Source organism: Pristiophorus japonicus, chromosome 12, assembly GCF_044704955.1.
Source record: "Pristiophorus japonicus isolate sPriJap1 chromosome 12, sPriJap1.hap1, whole genome shotgun sequence".
Lineage (NCBI taxonomy): Eukaryota > Metazoa > Chordata > Chondrichthyes > Pristiophoridae > Pristiophorus > Pristiophorus japonicus.
The window spans coordinates 198187632-198211384 of NC_091988.1; the positions used below are offsets into that span (position 1 = coordinate 198187632).

Below are 23753 nucleotides of genomic sequence, written 5' to 3' on the forward strand. Positions count from 1 at the left end.
CAAAGTCTAGATTTTTTTTAATGGGTTCTCTGCCCCGCCCTGTAGCATTTTGCCGTATTTCCCTTTTGCACTGTGCCTCAGTCTGTCCTGATACTTTTGCCTCTGCTGTGGGTTAGAGTTGAGGACTTGCTCAGCCAACTTACCTGCTCCTTTATTGGTTTGGATTCCTCCTTTGGTCAGGTTGCAGCGATCTTCGTGCACAGCCACGTGTTAGAAAGGGAGCAATCTTCTGTGCAATGTACAAGTGAAATTAGCAGAACTCTGAGTGGATATGTCAGTGGGCCCTGATGGCATGTACTCTAGGCTGTTGTCAGAGGAACGAGCAGATGCTCCGGCTATAATTTTTCATTCCTTCCTAATGTGCATCCTGTGCCATTGGACTGGAGGGAGAGGAGGATAACCACGTAGTGTAGTGGTTATGTTACCAGACCAGTAATCCAGAGGTCGGGATTAATAATCCAGACAATGTGAATTCAAATCCCAGCTTGACTTGAGTATTTGAATTGGAAATAAAAGGGTTGTAGTAATAAAAGTGACCGTGAAGCTGTTGGATTGCCATAAAAACCAACTGGCTCAATAATGTCCTTGAGGGAAGGAAACCTGCAACCTTACCTGGTTTGTATGTGACTCCAGTCCCACGCTGGCATGGTTGACTCTTAACTGCTCACTGGAGCGGCCTAGCAAGCCACTCCGTTGTATCCAGCTGCTACATTGCAGTAGTTCAACGATTTGGCCTACCACTACCTTTACCTTTAGGGAAGGAAACGTGCTGACCTTACCCGGTCTGGCCTATGTGTAACTCCAGCTCCACATCAATGTGGTTGACTCTTAACTGCCCTTTAAAGTGGTCTAGGAAGCCACTCAGTTGTATTAAAACTGTTACCAGTGGGCAACCGGACTAGGCACGATCGGCCGAATGACCTCCTGTGCTATATGATTCTATGAACTAGGGATGGGCAATAAATGATGGCCTTGCCTCATCCCGAGAATGAATTTTTTTTTAAACTGGGTAACTGTAGACCAGGTTGTCTAACATCAGTTATGAACTAACTCTTAGAATCCATAATTTGAGACAGTGAGCATTTAGAAATTGTTTAATCAAAGACGAGTACATATTGAAGGCCACAGTACTAGACATATTTGAGTTTTTATTTTGAAGAAATGACTACCTTTGGCAAAATTGGCTGAATTAATAGAATGCCGTATATGCAGCGGATATGGATTTTCAGGAGGCATTTGATAAGGTGTCTCAAGAGGCTTGTTAGAAATATTCAGGCACATGGTATGAGAGGAAATGTCAGTGTGGCTAGAAAGCTGGTGGATGAACACTAAAGAGGGTAAATAAATCATAGAATTCCACTGAAGGAAACCATTTGGTCCATCATGCCTGTGCTGGCTTTTTTTTTAAAAACTCTCCAATTAGTCCCACTCCCCTGCTCTTTCTCAATAGTCCAGCAAATTTTTCCTGTTCAAGTATTTTCCAAATCCCTTTCAGGCTGTGCATTCCAGATGTTGATAACTCACTGTGTTTAAAAATGTTTTTAAAACAAATTTATTTTGCCAATTATTAAATCTGTGCCCTCGGGTTACCTACCCCTCTGCCAATGGAAATAGTTTCCTCTTATTTACTCTTATTTAAAAGCCTTTCAAGATGTGAACACCTCCAGCAAATCTCCCCTTAGCCTTCTCTGCTCAATTTCAGTTTCTCTAATCTTTCTACGTAACTGAAGTCCTGCATCCCTGGTACTATTCTAATAACCTCTTCTGCACACTCTTTAAAGCCTTGATGTCCTTTGTAAAGTGTGGTACCCAGCATTGGCTGCAATGCTGCAGCTGAGGCCTAACCCATGTTTTATAAAAGTTTAGCATAACTTCCTTGTTTTTTTATTTTGTGGCTCTATTAATAAAGCCAATGATCCCGTATGCCTTTTAACAGCCGCCTCAACGTCGCGCCAACTTCAAAAACTTGTATACGTACGCCCCCAGGTCTCACTGTTTCTGCACCCCCTTTAAAATTGTACCATTTAGTTTATATTGCCTCTCCTCATTCTTTGTACAGGTACCAAAATGAATCACTTCACACTGCTTAGCATTAAATTTCATCTGTCTTGTATCTGCCCATTTCACCAGTCTATCAATGCCCTCCTGAAGTCTATTGCTATCCTCTTACAAAACTCAGAAATATAAACCGTATCATCTGCAAACTTTGAAATGATGCTTTGTGTACCCAAGTGCAGGTCTTTAATATACATCAGAAAGAGCAGTGGTCCTAATACAGACTCCTGGGGAACAGCACTGCATACCATCCTTCAGTCTGAAAAACAACTGTTCACCACTACTCTCTGCTTTCTGTCTTAGCTAATTTTGTATCCACTCAGTCACTGTCCCTATAATCCCATGAGCTTCAATTTTGCTATAAAGTCTAAAATTGGAGAATTTGTGATGTGTTGGAAGTAGTGTACCCCAGAAGTCTGTGTCCACTTTTGTTTTGTTTGTATATAGGTGTTTTGGACATGGGTACAAGAAACAGCCGTGAAATTTGCTGATCACACAAAAGTAGGGGTGTTGTAAATAGCATGGGGGACTGTAAAAGGATTCAGGGAGACATGGGCAGACGGGTGGCAGATGCAGTTTAATCTGGATGCGCGTGAGGTCATGCATTTTGGGAGGAAAAAGAAGGCATGGCAGTATACTGGATGAACAGAGAGACCATGGAGCGGTAGTTTGTGGAAACCCTTCAGAAGACGGTTCAAGAAATTGAGCCTTGTGGTGATAACTGTGTGAATTTGGATTTTGATAGCTTGGGGGTAATGGTGGGTGCGGCTGATGTTTCAGAGGTGGAGGAAAATTTGTCTCGGCAACTGAGATGTGGGAAAGAAAAAAGAGCTCAGGTTGAACGCCTTATAGGCATGTCCAAATGTGTCAGGCAAAGCAAATTCATTTGTTCTATTTTATGGCATTGGTTGAGAGGAATGTTGGCCTTAATACTGAGAGGATTCCCTGCTCTTAAATAGATCCACAAGGTCTTTAAATATAGACAGGAACCTGCAGTACAGGCCTTGAAATCATAGAATCATACAGCACAGAAAGAGGTCATTCGGCCTTTCGTCCCTGTGCCAGCTCTTTGAAAGAACTATCCAATTAGTCCCCTCCAAGTACATTGGATATGATTTATTTGAATGTTATAAAACATGGCAGATAGAATTCAGCACAAGCTGGAAAAGTTACTGTGTAGTTGAAGTAAAACTGAGGGGGTGGGGTGGACATAGAGAAATTTGACGTATTAAAAGTTATCCTTGATCTTTTATCTTGGTGTTTTATATAAATTTTCTGTGCCAACAATAGATATTTTGTGAGCATTTAACAGGTGCTGGGCTAGGTTAGATCAAACTGAGGACCTTGGTGTGTTGAACACCTTCAACGAGCCAGCTAGTGTACATTGTCCTGCTAAGCATGATGGAAAAATTTCAAAACGAAATGCAATAAAATCTTCTAATCTGCCTCATAATGTTAGCTAGCTTATGATAGGTTTAATGTCTCATCTGAAAGACTAGATCGCGATAAATTCAAAACTGCCTTGCTAGAAAAATTTGGATCAAGGTTTCTGCAATCCCTGGATCAGAAATACTAGCTTGCAAATCTTTGTACCATAAACCATGTACTCATTCATTAACCTGTAAGCAAAACGCATTTAATGTGAACATGATTGCATTTCTGAAATATTCTGCTGTCACAAGAGATGTGACTGCAGATTTACCATTCGTGCTGAGTATAACAAATAGGGGGAACTTTCTATAATTTTTGTATTGGAAGTGTTGTATTTGAATGATGAATTCTACACAGTGATGTGAATGCGAAGTGATTTGGTACCTTGGAATTTTTAGCTTAGGGCAGAACTTGATCTTTTATCATCTGAAGTTGAATGGATAGCTGCTGCTGTGATTACTTACAGATTTTACATAAATCTTGCCATTTCCAGATAAAGATCCAAGAACTGTCGGTCCAGGTTCACCTCATTGTATCACTTAATGTTAATCTGTCCTACGTTGGCAAGAGTTACATAGTTGGTCAACTTGCCTTGGGTCCAACTGTGGTTCTTTGCAGATTTTTGATGGCATGTGACATGTACAAGGCTTCACATTTTCCACATCCTATTTAATTATTTAATTTACACAGCATTAAGCAGTAAAGAAAATATTTTGTAGCTTGTTTCTAAAAAAACCTGCTCCAATTGTTGGAAAATAGTCCATACTTTGGCATGGAATTAATAAATTCACTCAGAATTCATAAGGAATAATGAAATTTAAAAGGGAAAATGCTGGAAATGCACAGGTCTGCCAACATCTGTAAAGAGTCTGTTTTTTGATGGTCTGGGTGTGTAATCCTTCATTGCAATGTGAGGATTGATGTGAGAATCTTTGGGAAGAGAAATCACTGGTTGGGTTCAGACATAGCAGTTTGGGAAGGGGTGAGAAAGATCTTGTCATCCTTGCCTCTAACCAGTGAGGGTACATGAAAATTTGATGCTGAAAGTGAATGTGATGGAAGTGTTCCGATGCTTTATATCGATAACACTATTTTTTGATGAGTGCACACTCACATTTAACAATAAAAATAATGTAATGTGAAACATTGCAAAGCCCCAGCAGAGTATTCATAGTTGTTGAGAGTGTGGTTCAGTTTGTCTGTGTCAAAAGCTGTATTGGATCAAGTGCCACTCTTGGAGCTGAACACATAATCTAGGCTAACGCTTTGGAAGTGTGTTAAACTGTAAGGTCTTTCCAGCACTCCACAGTTGTTGGCCATGCCTTCAGCTGCCAAGGTCTGAAACTCTGGAATTCCCTCACTAAACCTCTCTCCCTCTCCTCCTTTTAAAAGGCTCCTTAAAACCTATTTATTTCACCAAGCTTTTGGTCACCTGTCAAATTATGCTGTCTCCTTGTCAAATTTTGTTTGATAACTGTCAGCTGTGGCTCAGTTGGTAGCACACTCGCCTCCAAGGCAGAAGGTTGTGGGTTCAAGTCCCACTCCAGGAACTTGAACATATTTTAAAATAAATCTAGGCTGAAACTCCAGTGCAGTACTGAGGGAGTGCTGCACTGTCAGAGGTGCCGTCTTTTGGATGAGACGTTAAACAGAGGCCCCGTCTGCTCTCTCTGGTGGATGTAAAAGATCCCATGGCACTATTTGAAAGAAGAGCAGGTGAGTTCTCCCTGGTGTCCTGGCCAATATCCCTCAATCAACATAACACAAAAAACAGATTATCTGGTCACGGAGTTTTCTGTGCGCAAATTGGCTGCCATGGTTCCCACATTACAGCCATGACTACACTCCAAAAAGTACTTCATTGTCTGTAAAGTGCTTTGAGACGCCCGGTGGTCGTGAATGGTGCTATATAAGTGCAAGTCTTTCTTTATAACACTCCTGTGAGGTCCTTCGGGACGTTGTACTATGTTAAAGGTGTTCTATAAATACAAGTTGTTGTTGCCTCTTTTAGCATAGGTAACTGACAGATCGGCCACAGTCTTTGCTTAACCAAATGCACTGCACTTCAAAAGTGATCATTGTCTGGAGAGCTTTAACACTGCCATATGATATCAAGGGAATTTTTTTTAAACTTAGAGCAGGGTGTTCTTATTATGAGGCTCCTAACATTGCACTGAATTGGAAATTTTGCTCGTACTGCAAGTTTGACATCAAGCAGGTCTGATTTCTGCTGAAATGACTTCCAGCTGACCCTTGTAGATGATGCAGTTGCTATGGTGACCAGTCCATGTTAAACCTATTAAACCAAAATACCAGTAAAAGAACATGCTGTACTACATGCATGCAATTGCTAGAGGCATTTTGTTAAATATTTCCTTTTTAGAGATGGGGGGGGGACGGGGAGATGTAAATCATGTGTTGCATTCAATTTTCTGTTAGTCCAATCTTTTTACCTTCATTTCTTCCCCTCTTCATTTGACATTCTTGCTGGGACATGGTTCCTTGGGCACAGCAATCCAGCCACATGGTTATTTTTAATGCGTGAGCCTAGACGGTGGTTATTGACAGGCTATTTGAAGTGAAGAACATCACCTCTGAAACTGACAATGCCTGCCTTTTTCCTCCCACTGTCTCATTTGCAGAAGCACACTTTCAAACAGCAGTCATTGAATAGCAGGAATCCTGACTGTACCCCTTCTCCTGGCCCCCTATTCATCCCAGGGGTGCTGAGGCCAATTATAGTGTTTGACCTGAGATCAACTAATTCAACACAGCCTAGAAATCCTGGTCTCGGTATGATATAGTACTTTTAGTACTAACATTAATGGTGCTTTTACCCACCAGGGAAACTGATCCAGTTTTTAATTGTCCCCATTGTTGCTAAATGCATTAAACTTGGTCTAGTGGAGCCATGTTTGGTGCACAGCATGTTATCTTTCCCGCTGGTTGATCGTGCTTGATTCCAACATCATAACCTACTTGTATTTATATAGTGCCTTTAATCATCGAATCATAGAAATTGAAAGCACTGAAGGAGGCCATTCGGCCCATCATTTCAGTGCCAACTTTTATTTAAAAAAAAGCTATCCAGCCTAATCCCACTTTCCAGCTCTTGGTCCATAGGTTACGGCACTTCAGGTGCATATCCAAGTACTTTTTAAATGTGGTGAAGGTTTCTGTCTCTACCACGCTTTCAGGCAGTGTGTTCTAGACCCCCACCACCCTCTGGGTGGAAACATTTCACCCAGAGGTCAGCTACAGGATTTGGGGAAAATGCACAATATAATTTTTAATCATCTGAATGATCAAATTAAAATCCTCCAAGAAAAATTACTTTTTCAGATGCAAATACATTTTTCATGTGTTTCCTGATGTTGAATTGTATCTGATCAAAGTCGGTTCTGTTATATTCACCTTGAAGTACAATGTTTGTACAAAATGTGGGAATTTAATGTGTATTTTTCCTGATTGCACACAAGAAGAACTTTTGATCACATACTTATTTCAAACACTACACTTTGTTCATGCATTCACCTGTTATCATACCTGCTAAATTCTGCAGGTAACTATTGCATTCTTGCATAATTTTAGCGCAAAGTAAGGTAGGTCCTCAATTTAGTTCCTTTTACAATGGACCTTTGTTGCATTTGTCATTGTATCACTAGACACTAAATGTTTGGTGTGAAACCTGAATTCAACCCGCCCAACCAATGTAGAAACATGATAATAAACTAAGCTGCAGGTTTTATGGTTATTTTTATATCTAAAAAGAGGAATGCAAAGTAGAATTTTCATTAAAATGTCAATTATAAAATGGGAGGTTTACCTTATTCGCTGGATTTAGAGTATTAGAATTTCCTGGTTTTGTGCTGAAAATGTGGATTTTGTTTGAGTGCATTTTAATGTCAAGTTGTTCATAAACTTTTCTTTTTTTTCCCCACATGTAAGGAAAACTAGTCCGTGTTTTCACCAGGCTGCATAGAAAATGAAAGTAAAAGAAAGATTCAAATCAGTGACTTCGGGAAACTAAATGAGGGAAATTCCAATTGCTTGTACGACTGCTTAAAGGTAGGACTTAAATTGGAGAAGGAAAAGTAAAATGGACATGTAGTTGGAAGATAAATTGATGTTATTGTGGTATTAATAAAAAAATAAAAAATCCCTAATCTGTTTTAAGCAAAAATTATTGGGACAAGGAAGAAATGTAATATTGGACCATTTGAAAGGAATAAGAACATTTTGACACTTTTTTTTTAGATCTAGTAAGTGAAAACCTAGATGATTTGTTGCAGAGGATGTCGGTTTCTATATTTCACCGGTCCTTCTGCTACAGTGCCTATTCTGTATGCAGTTCCTAATAACTACTGTATACACCACATGGGTCTGGGCTTGTTATTTTGATAACTGACTGTAGGCTACAGGGGAACAGTCACGCGCACATGCACATAGTGGCTGAATGAATTGGACGACTACCACACTACAAACTGTGATCCAGTTATGTCGTGACTAATAAGAGTATGAAAATTAATATAAAGGAACTAAATGGAAAATCCGCCTTGTTTCTGTGCGAGGTTTTTGGAGCAGTCGGGTCATGTAACACTGCTGTGAAGCGCCTTGGGACGTTTTACTACGTTAACGGCGCTATATAAATAAAAGTTATTATCAAAGCTGTTCATTGGATATATTCAAGAGAGAGTTAGATATGGCCCTTACGGCTAAAGGGACCAAGGGTTATGGAGAGAAAGCAGGAAAGGGATACTGAGGTGAATGATCAGCCATGATCTTATTGAATGGTGGTGCAGGCTCGAAGGGCTGAATGGCCTACTCCTGCGCCTATTTTCTATGTTTCTATTAGTTGCGTGTGTGACCATTGCGGTGTGTTCCTGTGGCCTTGGGTACTGTTTAGTTGCCTGTTGCGTTGCTAATAACCAGTTGCGTTGCCAGTTCTCGTGCTGTGTGAGGGCTCTGTGTGCTTGGGAATTGGCATATTTCACCTTCACAGCTTAGGAGGAGTTAACTCATAGGGCCCAAGTTTGCACAAGAAAAGAAACGGGCGTCCCTCCGAGCTGGGCGCTCATTTTTCGCGCCTAAAACGGCGTCTAAAAATATCCTCTGTATTCTCCACCTACTTACAGGTCCTCTGGCCCTCGGCGCAGCCAGCACGAGCTGTGGGGGGGGGCGGAGCCAGGATCTCTGCACATGCGCGCTACAGTTGGCACGCAAGTGCAGTAGCTCCAGGCGCTGAACTGTGTGGGAGGGGCCCAAAGCACGCAGCCCCTAGCCCTGGCTGAATGGCCTCACTGGGGCTGCGTGAATGAGGCTGCTCCCACGGCCAGCTCCTGCTCCGTCCCCCCCCCCCCCCCCCCCCGACTGACCCGACCCGACCCGCGCTCCTGTTCCCCGACCCCGACCCCCCCCCCCCCCGCTCTCTCTCTCTCTCTCTCTCTCTCTCTCTCTCTCTCTCTCTCCCGCTCTCTCTCTCTCTCCCTCCCCCACTCTCTCTCTCTCTCTCTCTCTCTCTCTCTCTCTCTCTCTCTCTCTCTCTCTCTCTCTCTCTCTCTCACTCTCTCTCTCTCTCTCTCTCTCTCTCTCTCTCTCTCTCTCTCTCTCCCTCTCTCCCTCTCTCCCTCTCTCCCTCTCTCCCTCTCTCCCTCCCTCCCTCCCCCCCCTCTAAACCCTCCCGCTCAGCGGCACGAACGGCTGCAGAATTCTCCCTGGCTGAAGCACTTTCACACAGGTAGGAAGATGGTTTATTTAATCGTTTCTTGGCTTATAAATGTTTATTCAGGTTGGATTTATTTGTATAATATTTGTAGAAGTATAAATAAGGATTTATTGTCGAATTTAATGAGTTCCCTTCCCCCCCCCCCACCTCATTCTGGACGCCTAATTTGTAACTTGCGCCTGATTTTTTAATGTGTAGAACAGGTTTTTTCAGTTCTACAAAAATCTTCACTGGCTCCATTCTACTTTAGTTTGGAGTACGTTTTCACTGTAGAAACTTCCAAATCAGGCGTCAGTGGCCGGACACGCCCCCTTTTGAAGAAAAAATTCTGTTCTAAACTAGAACTGTTCTACCTGACTAGAACTGCAGAAAAAAAAATGTGGAGAATTGCGATTTCTAAAATAGTCCGTTCTCCACCAGTTGCTCCTAAAAATCAGGCGCGAATCATGTGAAAACTTGGGCCCATAGTGGATACAACGCTCATTAGAACCTGTCCAATTTTTGTTTCCATGGAAATGAAAATCGTGCAGGTTCTATAACGGGCATACAATCCACTCCGCCAGTTTCCTGCTCGGATCCACACGTTCTAGACCAGGCGAAACATCCTTTTGGGAATTATAATTAATGTTTGATCTGACTTTAAATTTAAATCTAATGAAAAGTACTGCTGTGTTGGAATAATTGTGTTTTGCAGCAGTTTATATGAACTGAAATGTGACATTTCTCTCGAAGGGGGTGATCCAGCTGCAATGGGAAGCCTTGGACTAGCTCATAAACAAGGCTTGGAATGGTGGTGTCACGCTGTTCCAGTGACCACTGTTTCAATTTGGGCTTTTCCCCAACACTTCTGATTTCTGTTTATAACCTGTTGGTCATACAAACCAAATCTCCTATGAAAGGAAATGCGTGCCCTTTTACATCCCCTGTGCAGACTGGCTTACCCAGATATAGCAAACCTCTAATCATGTTGATTTATTCATTGGAGAATACGTGCATTGCCCTGAACAATTTTCCCATTCCTTCCAAAAAGCAGAAGACATTATGCCATCAGAGGAATTAATATAGGCTTAAAGTTTGGTCAGCTTTATCTTAAATAATATACACTTGTTAAAAGATGCAGCAAAACAACAACTTGTATTTATGTAGCACCTTTAACGTAAAACATCCCAAGGTGCTTCACAGGAGTGTTATGAAACAAAATTTGACACAGCCAGATAATGAGGTATTAGGACAGGTGACCAAAAGCTTGGTCAAAGAGGTAGGTTTCAAGGGGCATCTCAAAGGAAGGTAGAGAGGTAGAGAGCATAGGCAACTGAAGGCACGGCCGCCAATGGTGGAGCTATTATAATCACGGAGGCTCAAAAGGCCAGAATTGGACGAGCGCAGAGATCTCAGGGTTGTGGGGTTGGAGGAGGTTACAGCGATAGGGAGGGCCAAGGCCATAGGGGGATTTGAACACACACATGAGAATTTTAAAGTGCTGGAACAACGTAAGTGGTCAACAAGGAGTTAAATATGTCCTTTTTAGAACTGTGTGTTTAGAGTCTGATCAGCAACGAGGCCTTTTTTGAGCGAGTCAGGTTGGTAAACCTTCAAGATGAGGACAACATGACTGCCTTTGACTAAAGCTTTAGCCTTTGGGGTTGTTATTTGGATGAAGGAATTGAGTGTAATATCTCCAAGTTTGCAGATGACACTAAACTGGGTGGCGGTGTGAGCTGTGAGGGGGACGCTAGGAGGCTGCAGGGCGACTTGGACAGGTTAGGTGAGTGGGCAAATGCATGGCAGATGCAGTATAATGTGGATAAATGTGAGGTTATCCACTTTGGGGGCAAAAACGCGAAGACAGAATATTATCTGAATGGCGGCAGATTAGGAAAAGGGGAGGTGCAACGAGACCTGGGTGTCATGGTTCATCAGTCATTGAAAGTTGGCATACAAGTACAGCAGGTGGTGAAGAAGGCAAATGGCATGTTGGCCTTCATAGCTAGGGTATTTGAGTATAGGAGCAGGGAGGTCTTACTGCAGTTGTACAGGGCCTTGGTGAGGCCTCACCTGGAATATTGTGTTCCGTTTTGGTCTCCTAATCTGAGGAAGGACGTTCTTGCTATTGAGGGAGTGCAGCGAAGGTTCACCAGACCGATTCCTGGGATGGCTAGACTGACATATGAGGAGAGACTGGATCAACTAGGCCTTTATACATTGGAGTTTAGAAGGATGAGAGGGGATCTCATAGAAACATATAAGATTCTGACGGGACGGGACAGGTTAGATGCAGGAAGAATGTTCCCGATGTTGGGAAGTCCAGAACCAGGGGACACAGTCTTGGGATAAGGGGTAGGTCATTTTGGACTGAGATGAGGAGAAACTTCTTCACTGAGAGTTGTTAACCTGTGGAATTCCCTGCCACAGAGAGTTGTTGATGCCAGTTCATTGGATATATTCAAGAGGGAGTTAGATATGGCCCTTACGGCTAAGGGGATCAAGGGGTATGGAGAGAAAGCAGAAAAGGGGTACTGAGGGAATGATCAGCCATGATCTTATTGGATGGTGGTGCAGGCTCGAAAGACCACATAGCCTACACCTGCACCTATTTTCTATGGGCCCAAATTTCCACACGATAAAAAACGGGCACCCCTCCGAGCTGGGCGTCCATTTTTCGCGCCTAAAACGGCGCCTTAAAAAAAACAACTCGCGATTCTGGAGCGTGCTGCAGCTCCTTGTCTGCCTGGTGCGGCGCCCAGGGGGGCGGAGCCTGCACTCGCGCCGATTTTGTAAGTACTATTTAAATTAGTTTTTTTCCTGCCGGCAACGCTGCGCGTGCGTGTTGGAGTGTTCGCGTATGCTCAGTGTGAAAAAACATTGGCACGCGCCCATTTTTGTAGTTCTTTGTAGCTGTTTAATTTTTGAATTTTTTTTTTAATAAAAGCACATTGCTATCAGCACTTGCAGCCTTCTCACTGTCGTCCCCCCCCCCACCCCCGCGGGAAAGAACGGGCGTCTTCTCTCCTCTCTTTCTCACCCCCCCCCCCCCAGCGGGAAGAACGGGCGCCTCAGGCTGACTGCAGCATTCTCCATGCCTAAAGCACTTTCACACAGGTAGGAAGATGGTTTATTTAATCTTTTCTTTGCTTATAAATGTTTATTCAGGTTGGATTTATTTGTATAATATTTGTAGAAGTATAAATAAAGATTTATTGTAGAATTTAATGACTTCCCTCCACCCCCCCCCCCTCCCCCCGCACCTCGTTCTGGACGCCTAATTTGTAACCTGTGCCTGATTTTTTAATGTGTAGAACAGGTTTTTTCAGTTCTACAAAAATCTTCACTTGCTCCATTCTACTTTAGTTTGGAGTACGTTTTCACTGTGGAAACTTTGAAATCAGGTGTCAGTGGCCGGACACGCCCCCTTTTGAAGAAAAAATTCTGTTCCAAAGTAGAACTGTTCTACCTGACTAGAACTGCAGAAATAAAAATGTGGAGAATTGCGATTTCTAAGATAGTCCGTTCTCCACCAGTTGCTCCTAAAAATCAGGCGCAAATCATGTGGAAACTTGGGCCCAAAATTTCTACTCTTTCATGTTATATCATAGGCAGTCCCTCGAGCGAGGATGACTTGCTTCCACATGAGTTCACAGATGTTTCAATGAAGGACCCGATGTTCCAGTCCTGAACTCCAGTTGAAGGGGTGGAAGATGCCTGTGCGTGGATTTAAAAAAAAAAAAAATGTGTGGTGACCGTTGCACATCAGACGCCACACGGGCTTGACAGAGCTAGGCCTTTATCCAGTGGCAAGGGTTAATGGACGATTGGAGACCTGCTCTGCTGCACGGAGCTACTGTGCGCACATAACGCAATGTGTGCAGGCCTGTGCTGTCCCTGGGCCCTCGGCGCTCCTCCGCTACAAACACTCTCCTCACCTCTGTCACGATCAGCCACGATCCCTCATCACTTGTCGCAAGTCCACCATGACCTTCCCGCTCCTCTGCTTTACCAGGCCCCACCAATGCTCCTGCCCACGCTTCAAACGGCGACCTGGGTCCTGATGACGTCACCCAGTCGCCCACCTCGAAGCCGTCGCACATTTGTGTTGGCTCGTGCTGGAACCTGCAGTGGCATGCTCTAGCTCTTTATACTTCCGACCTGCGGTGGTGGTCTCTCGCAGGTCAGGGTGGCCCACGAGTTATATATTGAATAAATAAACCAGAGTTTGATATATTTTACATCTCAAGGTGTTCAGTGCCTGGGAAGTACTGCTTCCTTTGTATGTTTTTCTTAGATGGGGGCATGTCTCCTTGTTAATGGATTCTCCTTATAGCTCAATGCTCAGGGCGAATAGAGTAGTTTCGTTTGCTACCTGACAAACTACACACATATCACCTGTTGTCTTGTCTCTTAGCCTTCCAAGTTCTTTTATCAGCTATGTGCATTTTCCCTTTGTCTTGAGAATGTGTCTGGCATTTTGGAACTGAGGAGAAACACAGCTTTCAGTTTAGTTCCATCTATATATTTTGGGGGGGGGGGTTGGAGGGGAATTCAATGAGGACAATAATTTCCCCATTGTCACAACCACAACTTTTTAAATCTCTAGAATCTCAGTTTATTGACTCATCTTTATCGGTCAGCTGTCTTTTCATATTCTAATTTATTCTGCTTTAAAGAAAACATAGAAACATAGAAAATAGGTGTAGGAGTAGGCCATTCAGCCCTTCGAGCCTGCACCTCCATTCAATAAGATCATGGCTGATCATTCACCTCAGTACCCCTTTCCTGCTTTCTCTCCATACCCCTTCATCCCTTTAGCCGTAAGGGCCATATCTAACTCTCTCTTGAATATATCCAATGAACTGGCCTCAACAACTCTCTGCGATAGGGAATTCCACAGGTTAACAACTCTGAGTGAAGAAGTTTCTCCTGAACTCGGTCCTAAATGGCTTACCCCTTATCGTTAGACTGTGTTCCCTGGTTCTGGACTTCCCCCAACATCGGGAACATTCTTCCTGCATCTAACCTGTCCAGTCCCGTCAGAATTTTATAAGTTTCTATGAGATCCCCTCTCGTCCTTCTAAACTCCAGTGAATGCAGGCCCAGCCGATCCAGTCTTTGTTGGAATCCCAGTATTTGCCCAGGGATGTTAAGGCCAGTTATACTCTCCTATCACTGACCATTGGCGGGTATGATTCAGCATCACGCAGTGCTGTATATTTATCTGCTGCACTCTGAGTTAAAGGATGGTCATATTCATTTTAAGATAACCAGTTGATCTCCTGTGACCACTTTCTCGGTCACTATGTCCTTGCCCTCTGGAACTCACTCCACCTTGCTGCTTGTGTTTTCAAAAAAACCTCCTCAACTTTTTTCAGCCATATCGTTTGGCACCCTGCTCTAAATCTTCTGCTTTCCCCCCTTTTCCCTCACTAATCACTCCATTGTAAAGCACTTTGAGATATCACTCCTGGATGGGAGGAGCACTGTTGTTGAGCATACGTTGCAGCCTTTGGAGGGTTTTCAACCCTTACACTGGTGTTTAAAACTGCATTCCCAAGTATTGCAAGTGATGTTGGGAGGAGTGCGAAGGAGTAATCCGACTCCGTGTTTCCACTTAAAACCTCGCGGTTGAATCCGTTGGGTTAGCCAATTGATCAACTCTTTCTAAAACTGCAGTCATGTGACCGAGTAGGAAATTAGCCAAACACACTCACATTTTATCAAATCTTTTTGCTGGGAAACTCCAAGGTTGTCAGTTTATCTCAACTAAAGTATGTGGAGAGTGCATTATGAAAATCTACATAATATAATTTATCTCCTAGTCTGTGCTTTAAAGGAGACCTAAAATGTATCTGATTCTTACTGGGTTTTTTTGAGTTTTCTGTCAATTCAGTGTCCTGAATGCTGGTTACTCTATTGCAAGATTGAGAACGTAAAAACAGTTGAAGATTCTTGTTAATTGAAATTAAAAAAAATAAAAAAAATTTTAAAGAACAAGCTCCAATATTGTGGTAAAAATGCAGCAGCCTGTTGGCAGCTCTCACTGGGACCTCCCTATCAATGGTTGCCAGTGCAGTAGGGCCCTGTGAGACCAGTGCAGGCTTTACCTTGGGCTCTTTCCAGAATGGGTTTAACTGGTGTCCTAACGGCCGAGTGTGTGCTGACATGGGTATCTCCTCACTCTGCTGCGGTGTCTCAGCCTGGTGACAAATGCTTCTGACACACAAACTAAATGGTACAATTTTGAAGAGGGTGAAGGAAGAGAGAGATCTGGCCATTGTGCGGCCACACAGCGCTTTGGAGCTCCCGCCCAGCCGGCTCAGCAGCTTTTAAATGGGGAGAAAACCGAGCATGGGCGGTATTTTGAATGGACCATGCAGCCCCTTAAAGGGGCGCCCCCCCCCAAAAAAAAACCTTAAAGGGAACATTGGACGTGGGGTGGGTACGTACACAAATCTGTGAAGCTGACAGGCCAAGTGGATCCGGCTGTTTTTTAAAAAAAATGCGGGATCCTTGGCTTTAGAAATACAACAACATATTTATAAAGCGTCTTTAATGTAGTGAAAAGTTCCAAGGCGCTTCACGTAAGTACTTTGCGATTAAAAATTGGACACCGAGCTGCATAAGTAGAAATTAGTGCAGGAGAGGTATGTTTTAAGGAGTGTCATGAAGGAGGAAAGAGAGGTAGAGAAGTGGAGAGGTTTAGGCAGGGAGTTCCAGAGCTTGGGGCCAAGGCAACAGAAGGCACGGCCACCAATAGTGGAGTGATTTATAATCAGGGATGCTCAGGAAGGCAGAATTAGAGGAGCACAGACATCTGGGGGGAGGGGGGGGGGTGGAATTACAAGAGATAGGGAGGGGCGAGGCGAGGCCATGGAGGGATTTGAAAAAAAGGATGAGAATTTTGAAATCGAGGCATTGCTTAACCGGAAGCCATTGTAGGTCAGCGAGCACAGGGGTGATGGGTGAGCAGGACTTGGTGCTAGTTAAGACACGGGCGGTTAAGTTTTGGATCACCTCTAGTTTACGTAGGGTAGAATGTGGGAGGCCAGCCAGGAATGCGATGGACTAGTCAAGTCTAGAGGTAACTAAGGCATGGATGAGCTGAGGCAAGGGGTGGAGACGGGCGATGTTACTGAGGTGGAAATGGGCGGTCTTGGTTATGTGGTCGAAAGCTCATTTCAGGGTCAAATATGACACCAAGATTGCGATCAGTCTGTAGTCGTAGAAATAGTCATAGTACAAAAGCAAGGAAGTTATGCTAACTCTTTGTAAATCACTGAATAGGTTTCAGCTGGAATATTTTATCCAATTGTGATCTGGAAAGCACTGCCTGAAAGGGTGGTGGAAGCAGATTCAATGGCTACCCTCAACCAGCATCACTAAAACAGATGATCTGGTCATTTATATCATTGTTGTTTGTGGAATCTTGCTGTATGCAAATTGGCTGCCACGTTTCCTACATTACAACAGTGACCTATGCTTCCTGTAATTTGGTTTGGCCCTCTGCGGCCCCTTTAAGGGCAAGCCGGCTGCGCAGGTTCCGTGGAGCAGTGTGCGGCCACGTGCCTTGCAAGGAACAGTGACAATGCCTGCACTTCAAAGGTACTTCATTGGTTGTAAAGCGCTTTGGGACATCCTGTGGTCATGATATGGTGTGGTGCGATTATAAATGTCTTCCCGTATGAGACAGCAGTTTGTGTGCTTCCTTCAATGTTGTATACTGCTGATGGTATGGTCCCCTACACTTTGGGGGGACCATATGAAGATTAGATGCCTCTTTCGAAGAAGAGCAGGGGCGTTATCCCTAGTGTCCCTCAATCAACATAACAAAAAAACAGATTATCTGGTCATTATCACATTTCTGTTTGTGGGAGTTTGCTGTGCGCAAAGTGGTTGCCATGTTTCCTACATTACAACAGTGACTGCAACAACTTGTATTTATATAGCGCCTTTAATGTAGTAAAAAGTCCCAACGCGCTTCACAGGAATATTATGACAAAACAAATAAATTTAACACCGAGCCACATAAGAAATTACGGCAGATGACCAAAAGCTTGGTCAAAGAGGTAGGTATTAAGGAGCTTCTTAAAGGAGGATAGAGAGAGACCGAGGTGTTTAGGGAGGGAATTCCAGAGTTTGGGAGAGGGGGGTGAGGGTGGAGTGAGGTGTGGTTGTGAGGCTGAAGGAGATTCGAGATAGGGAGGGGCAAGGCCAAGGAGGGATTTGTAAACCAGGATGAGAATTTTGAAATTGCGGCGTTGCTTAATTGGGAGCCAATGTAGGTCAGCGAGCACAGGGATGATGGGTGACTACACTTCAAAAAGTACTTCATTGGCTGTAAAGTGCTTTGAGATGTCCGATGACCTCTGTCCTGTCCACAAAATGATCTGACTGCCTGTGGCTAGTCACTTTAACTGCCATTCTTCTGTCTGCCTTTGGTTTCTTACACTGCTCCGGCGAAACTCAACACAAGCTTTGCGAACAGCATCTCATCTGAATTCTGTATCTCTCGGGTCAGAAGATTGATTTTAGTAACTTGAGGCCTCAATATATTCATATTTTCCTTCTGGAGATGTGGAATGGGTTGGTCAGCATGAGAGGTGGGTCTAATCTCTAGGTGGCCAAATATAATGGATTCCATGGGAGATACAGCACAGAAACAGGCCATTCGGCCCAACCAGTCCATGCCGGCGTTTATGCTCCACTCGAGCCTCTTTCCGTCTTTCCTCATCTAAATCTATCAGCATAACCCTCTATTCCCTTCTCCCTCATATGCTTGTCGAGCCTTCCCTTAAATGCATCGATACTATTCGCTTCAACCACTCCCTGTGGTAGCGAGGTCCACATTCTCACCACTCTCTGGGTAAAGAAGTTTCCCCTGAATTCCCTACGGGATACAGGTACATGTGTAGCTTTATTCTCACACCTTCGATTTAATCTGCCTTTATGCTAATGGGCTGTGTTATCTTTCAGTTTTCAGTTCTGTAGAAGGGTGCACATGCAAAATGTTTACCTGTTTTTTTTTAAACAGATGGGTTATTTTTTTGCACTGTTTTCTTTTGGCAGCTCACACACTATTTTAAAAGTTCTGCTACACACAGGGCATCCCATACAGACTGGTTTGAAAGCCACAGCTCCAACAGCCAGTTGGTGGAGCTATGGAGCAATGGTGAATTGCAGTACAGCACTAAGGGCCCAAGTTTCCACACGCGCCTAGAACGGCGCAGTCCCGACCTGACGCCCGTTTTTCATGCCACAAAGTGCGCCTAAAAAAATCCTCGGTATTCTCCACCTACTTGCAGGTCCTCTGGCCCTCGGCGCAGCCAGCACGAGCTGTGTGGGGGGGGGGGGGGGGGGGGGGGCGGAGCCAGGTCCCTGCGCTGAAAACAGTGCCGGGACCTCTGCACATGCGCGCTACAGTGGGCACGCAAGTGCAGTAGCTCCAGACGCCGAACTGTGTGGGAGGGGCCCGAAGCACGCAGCCCCTAGCCCTGGCTGAATGGCCTCACTGGGGCTGCGTGAATAAGGCTCCTCCCACAGCCAGCTCCTGCTTCCCCCCCCCCCCCCCCCCGGTCCAGACCCGACAACCGCCCCTCCGGACCAGACCCGACACTCACGCTCACGCCCACGCCCCGCCCCGCCTCCGGACCAGGCCAGACACTTGCGCGCACCACCCCCCCCCCCGCCTCCGGACCAGACCCGACACTCACGCCCACGCCCCGCCCCGCCTCCGGACCAGGCCAGACACTTGCGCGCACCACCCCCCCCCCGCCTCCGGACCAGACCCGACACCCGCGCGACTCGACCCGCGCTCCTGTTCCCGACCCGACCCGCACTCCCGCCCCCCCAACCCAACACCCCTCCCCCCCCCCCCCACATCCCTCGCTCTCTCTCTCCCCCGCTCTCTCTCTCTCCCCCGCTCTCTCTCTCTCCCCCGCTCTCTCTCTCTCTCCCCCGCTCTCTCTCTCTCTCCCCCGCTCTCTCTCTCTCTCCCCCGCTCTCTCTCTCTCTCCCCCGCTCTCTCTCTCTCTCCCCCGCTCTCTCTCTCTCTCCCCCGCTCTCTCTCTCTCTCCCCCGCTCTCTCTCTCTCTCTCCCCCGCTCTCTCTCCCTCTCCCCCGCTCTCTCTCTCTCTCCCCCGCTCTCTCTCTCTCTCCCCCGCTCTCTCTCTCTCTCCCCCGCTCTCTCTCTCTCTCCCCCGCTCTCTCTCTCTCTCCCCCGCTCTCTCTCTCTCTCCCCCGCTCTCTCTCTCTCTCTCCCCCGCTCTCTCTCTCTCTCCCCCGCTCTCTCTCTCTCTCCCCCGCTCTCTCTCTCTCTCTCCCCCGCTCTCTCTCTCTCTCCCCCGCTCTCTCTCTCTCTCCCCCGCTCTCTCTCTCTCTCTCCCCCGCTCTCTCTCTCTCTCTCCCCCGCTCTCTCTCTCTCTCTCCCCCGCTCTCTCTCTCTCTCTCCCCCGCTCTCTCTCTCTCTCTCTCCCCCGCTCTCTCTCTCTCTCTCTCCCCCGCTCTCTCTCTCTCTCTCTCCCCCGCTCTCTCTCTCTCCCCCCCACGACACCTAGCTGTAAATCTGGTACTGGGGACGGGCCCTGCCCGAAGTCTCGAGCCGGCCCGTTCAGCCTTCGGTCCCGAAAGGCCTGCCTGAAGCACTTTCACACAGGTAGGAAGATGGTTTATTTAATCTTTTCTTTGCTTATAAATGTTTATTCAGGTTGGATTTATTTGTATAATATTTCTATAAGTATAAATAACGATTTATTATAGAATTTAATGACTTCCCTTCCCCCCCCCCCACCTCGTTCTGGACGCCTAATTTGTAACCTGCGCCTGATTTTTTAATGTGTAGAACAGGTTTTTTCAGTTCTACAAAAATCTTCACTTGCTCCATTTTACTTTAGTTTGGAGTACATTTTCACTGTGGAAACTTTCAAATCAGGCGTCAGTGGCCGGACACACCCCCTTTTGAAGAAATAATTCTGTTCCAAAGTAGAACTGTTCTACCTGACTAGAACTGCAGAAAAAAAAAATGTGGAGAATTGCGATTTCTAAGATAGTCCGTTCTCCACTAGTTGCTCCTAAAAATCAGGCGCAAATCATGTGGAAACTTGGGCCCTAAATGTCTGCACAGTGCCACCCAGTGGCTACAACTACATACTGTATAAAGTGGATAAACAGCAGCGTTCTGTCCACTGCGGTAAACAGCAGCGTTCTGTCCACTGCGGTAAACAGCAGCGTTCTGTCCACTGCGGCCCTGACGTGTGTTAGATTTTTTATCCCCTGTAAGCTGAAATAAATACAAATAACTTGAACTGTTACAGAGTAGCAGCTGCTGAATAATTTCTGTTACGAAAAAAAGACTTGCATTTCTATAGTGCCTAGGGCTATTTTGAAGTGTAGTCACTGTTGTAATGTAGGAAACGCCAATTTGAGCACAGCAAGCTCCCTCAAACAGCAATGTGATAAGTGACCGGATAATGGTGAGAGCTATTTAGCAAATGTAATACTGGCCTTTTAAATTAGACACTACAAGTGGCAAAAGAACCAGAGGTGATATGAGGTGTTTTTTAAAAATGACACAGCGAGATATGATCTGGAACGCACTGCCGGAAAGGGTGGTGGAAGCAGATTCAATAGTAACTTTCAATGGGCAATTGGATAAGTGCTTGAAGGGGAAATGTTTGCAGGGCCATATGGAAAGAGTAGGGGAGTGGGACTAATTGGATCGCTCTTTCAAAGAGCTGGCACGGGCACGATGGGCCGAATGGTCATCTCTTGTGCTGTGTCATTCTAAATAGGACAGAAAATTTTTAGAAAGCAGCTCAATTGCTTGCTTGATGATTTGTTATGCCAGCATAGATTGAATGATCTATGATGAGTGGTTCTTGGGGACTAAACACCCCCTGGCAGAACTCTGGAATTCTAAGTCTGTCAAATCATGTGTGATTCTGAGTTGCTACAATAATATGTTGGCTCAATAGTTCAACAAAGAAATTGGAGAGTGGAATCGTGGAAGATATTCAAGTTGGGACCTCTGCTATTAGTTTTGGGGTGGTGGGCAGGGGGCGGGGGAGAGCGACACAGGATAACTGCCACCTTTGGGAGAGGGGAATCGTGCCCAGTTGTGCTGCTGCTTTGCATGGACCCACTGGTTTTTGTACTGCCATCACATGAAAGCCTGTGTTCCTGGCGGGGCGAGGCTGCAGATTTGACAGCTCAGTGAGAAGTGCGCGAGGCAAACTCAGGATGTCTGCTTGTACACATTTTGTTTTTTAATAACTTCAATGTTAGCAAAGAACCGACTGTCCTATCAAGTCATTGCTCATCCACGCAGCAAGTTGAATTTGCAGAGAGCTATACGCTCTCCGGGATAGAGAAAGAAAGGGGGCTTACATATAAACCATATAGTGACCTCACACATGTACTGGTGTCTGACCACTGCCTGTAACACAACACAACCATTAAGTGGTGCTGAACGTTCTCTGATTAGGACTGTCTGTTTTCCTCATTCCCTGAATCTGTTTCTATAAATGCTCAGTTCGTCGAGATCACGAGCAAGTTCAGTTGCCTGCTGTTCTTGAACGATTGGCGGCAGCTGTTTTTGGCCGACTGGTTTATCAAGGGCTCCTGCTTAGCATTGAACTCGTCAGCCCCGTAACTATTAATCTGCTGTCCATGCAGTTAAAATGAGTAACTTTGTTCGCGTACACAACTCTCTCCATTGTCCATTGTTTAGCCTTTGAGAGGAAAACATTTACTTGGAAATAAATACTGTTTGTTTCAGTGGCTGCATCATTTCCATATTTTCATCTCCATAAATCACTGAGATACAGTAATGTTTTGTAACCTTTCTATATCAATCATGTGAATGTAGCGATGGTCCCTTGCTGTAGTGCGTGGCACTTAATGTCACTGTATCAAAGGCCTTAGCCTTAAGATGTAAAAACGGCAATCACGTGGGCCATGTACTGTGCCGTGCATTTTTTGTAATCTTCCCCCTTAGAACATAAGATAGTTATCAGTGGCGAAGGCCATTCTGCCAATTTTATTTTGTCCAATTCAAAAGTGCGTACTTCCTCCTTCAGTTTCAACTGCTTCTTAAATGATTCCAGGATTTTCACCTCCACTGCTCTATCTAGAAGCCAGCTAACTCCCAAGTGATTTTGTGGAGAACTTTCTGACATCATGCTACAATGACCTCTCGCATGTTCCTTAACATGCTTGTCACAATTCAAATCGCATTTTGTATAACTCCAACTTCTCCAGGTTTTATAACAATTTGTCACTACCCGCCACTCCTACCATTCCCTCTTTTTAGTGTGGTGTCTGGTTTCTGTCCTGCCAATAGCACCAAGTCCGGCACAGGCACAATGGGCCGAATGGCCGCCTTCTGTGCTGTATCATTCTATGATGAGACCACCCGTGTCGCAGTCTTAGTCGCAGTTTTCTGTGGTTGCAGCTATGGTGGATTATCGCTCCTTAATGTTTGACCAATCAACCATACCTTTACCATGCATACTCCACCTCCATAGTCTAGCTCTGTTGCATCTCATTGTCTGATTCTATTCCTAATTGTCCCAGTATAGCCAGAACATCTCCTGCAGTGGTTTCTCCTCCTGTGCCTGCATAGTCACCTCTGCTTCCATCCTTGGCCCCCTCCTATCCATATCTTCTTTTATATGTTGCCTCTCTAACATTATCCATAAGCATGCCATTCAGAGTCAGTTTGCATACGACATCATGCCAGTGATGCCTTTCCTCTACTAACCATCAAGTCTACATCTGATGATGTCCTGTTCAACTGACTATCACCATCCTGGATAGAAACATAGAAATTTACAGTGCAGAAGGAGGCCATTTCGGCCCATTGTGTCCATGCCGGCCGACATAGAGCCGCACGGCCCTTGGTCAGCAGCCCTGAAGGTTACATATAAACCTTTGAACAATGACGGAAAGACAAAGAGCACCCAGCCCAACCAGTCCGCCTCACACAACTGCGACGCCCCTTATACTGAAACATTCTACACTCCACCCCAAACGGAGCTATGGGAGAGATAAAAACCCAGGCTAATTTAGGGAGAAACAGATCTGGGAAAATTCCTCTGACCTATCTAGGCGATCGAAACTAGTCCAGGAGATCACCTTGGCTGTATTCGATTCCCTGCAGTATTTAGCATTAATACTACGTCAGCCAACAAAAGGTCATCCAATCTAATCCCAAATACCAGCTCTAGGTCCGTAACCCTGCAGGTTATAGCACTTTGAGTGCCCATCTAACCATCTCTTAAAAGTGGTGAGGTTTCTGCATCCACCACTCTTCCAGGCAGGATGAACCAGAACATTTTGCTGCTAAAGATTTGCAAGGCTCAAGCCACCCTTTTGAGCTTTTGTCTGATTTTGTCCACCTTCCGAGCCGATAGCAGAGAATGAGGGTGCGCAACCTCGGTGTGCTGTTTGACCTTGAGCTGAGCTTCGTATACCTCATCCAGTTCATCACGTATAACTACTTCCGAACTATTGCCCTTACCTGGTTTTTCCAGCTATCTCCCCCCAACCCCACTGT

General features: G+C 45.1%; 1 protein-coding gene across 1 annotated transcript in view; it reads left to right on the top strand.

The window, feature by feature from the left end:
- The window catches only part of oser1 (oxidative stress responsive serine-rich 1), a 50475-nt gene that overhangs the window by 14405 nt on the left and 12317 nt on the right, over positions 1–23753 (top strand). The window contains 1 exon segment of the mRNA XM_070895127.1: positions 7435–7554. The gene's annotated coding sequence lies outside the window, so the exon portion shown is untranslated.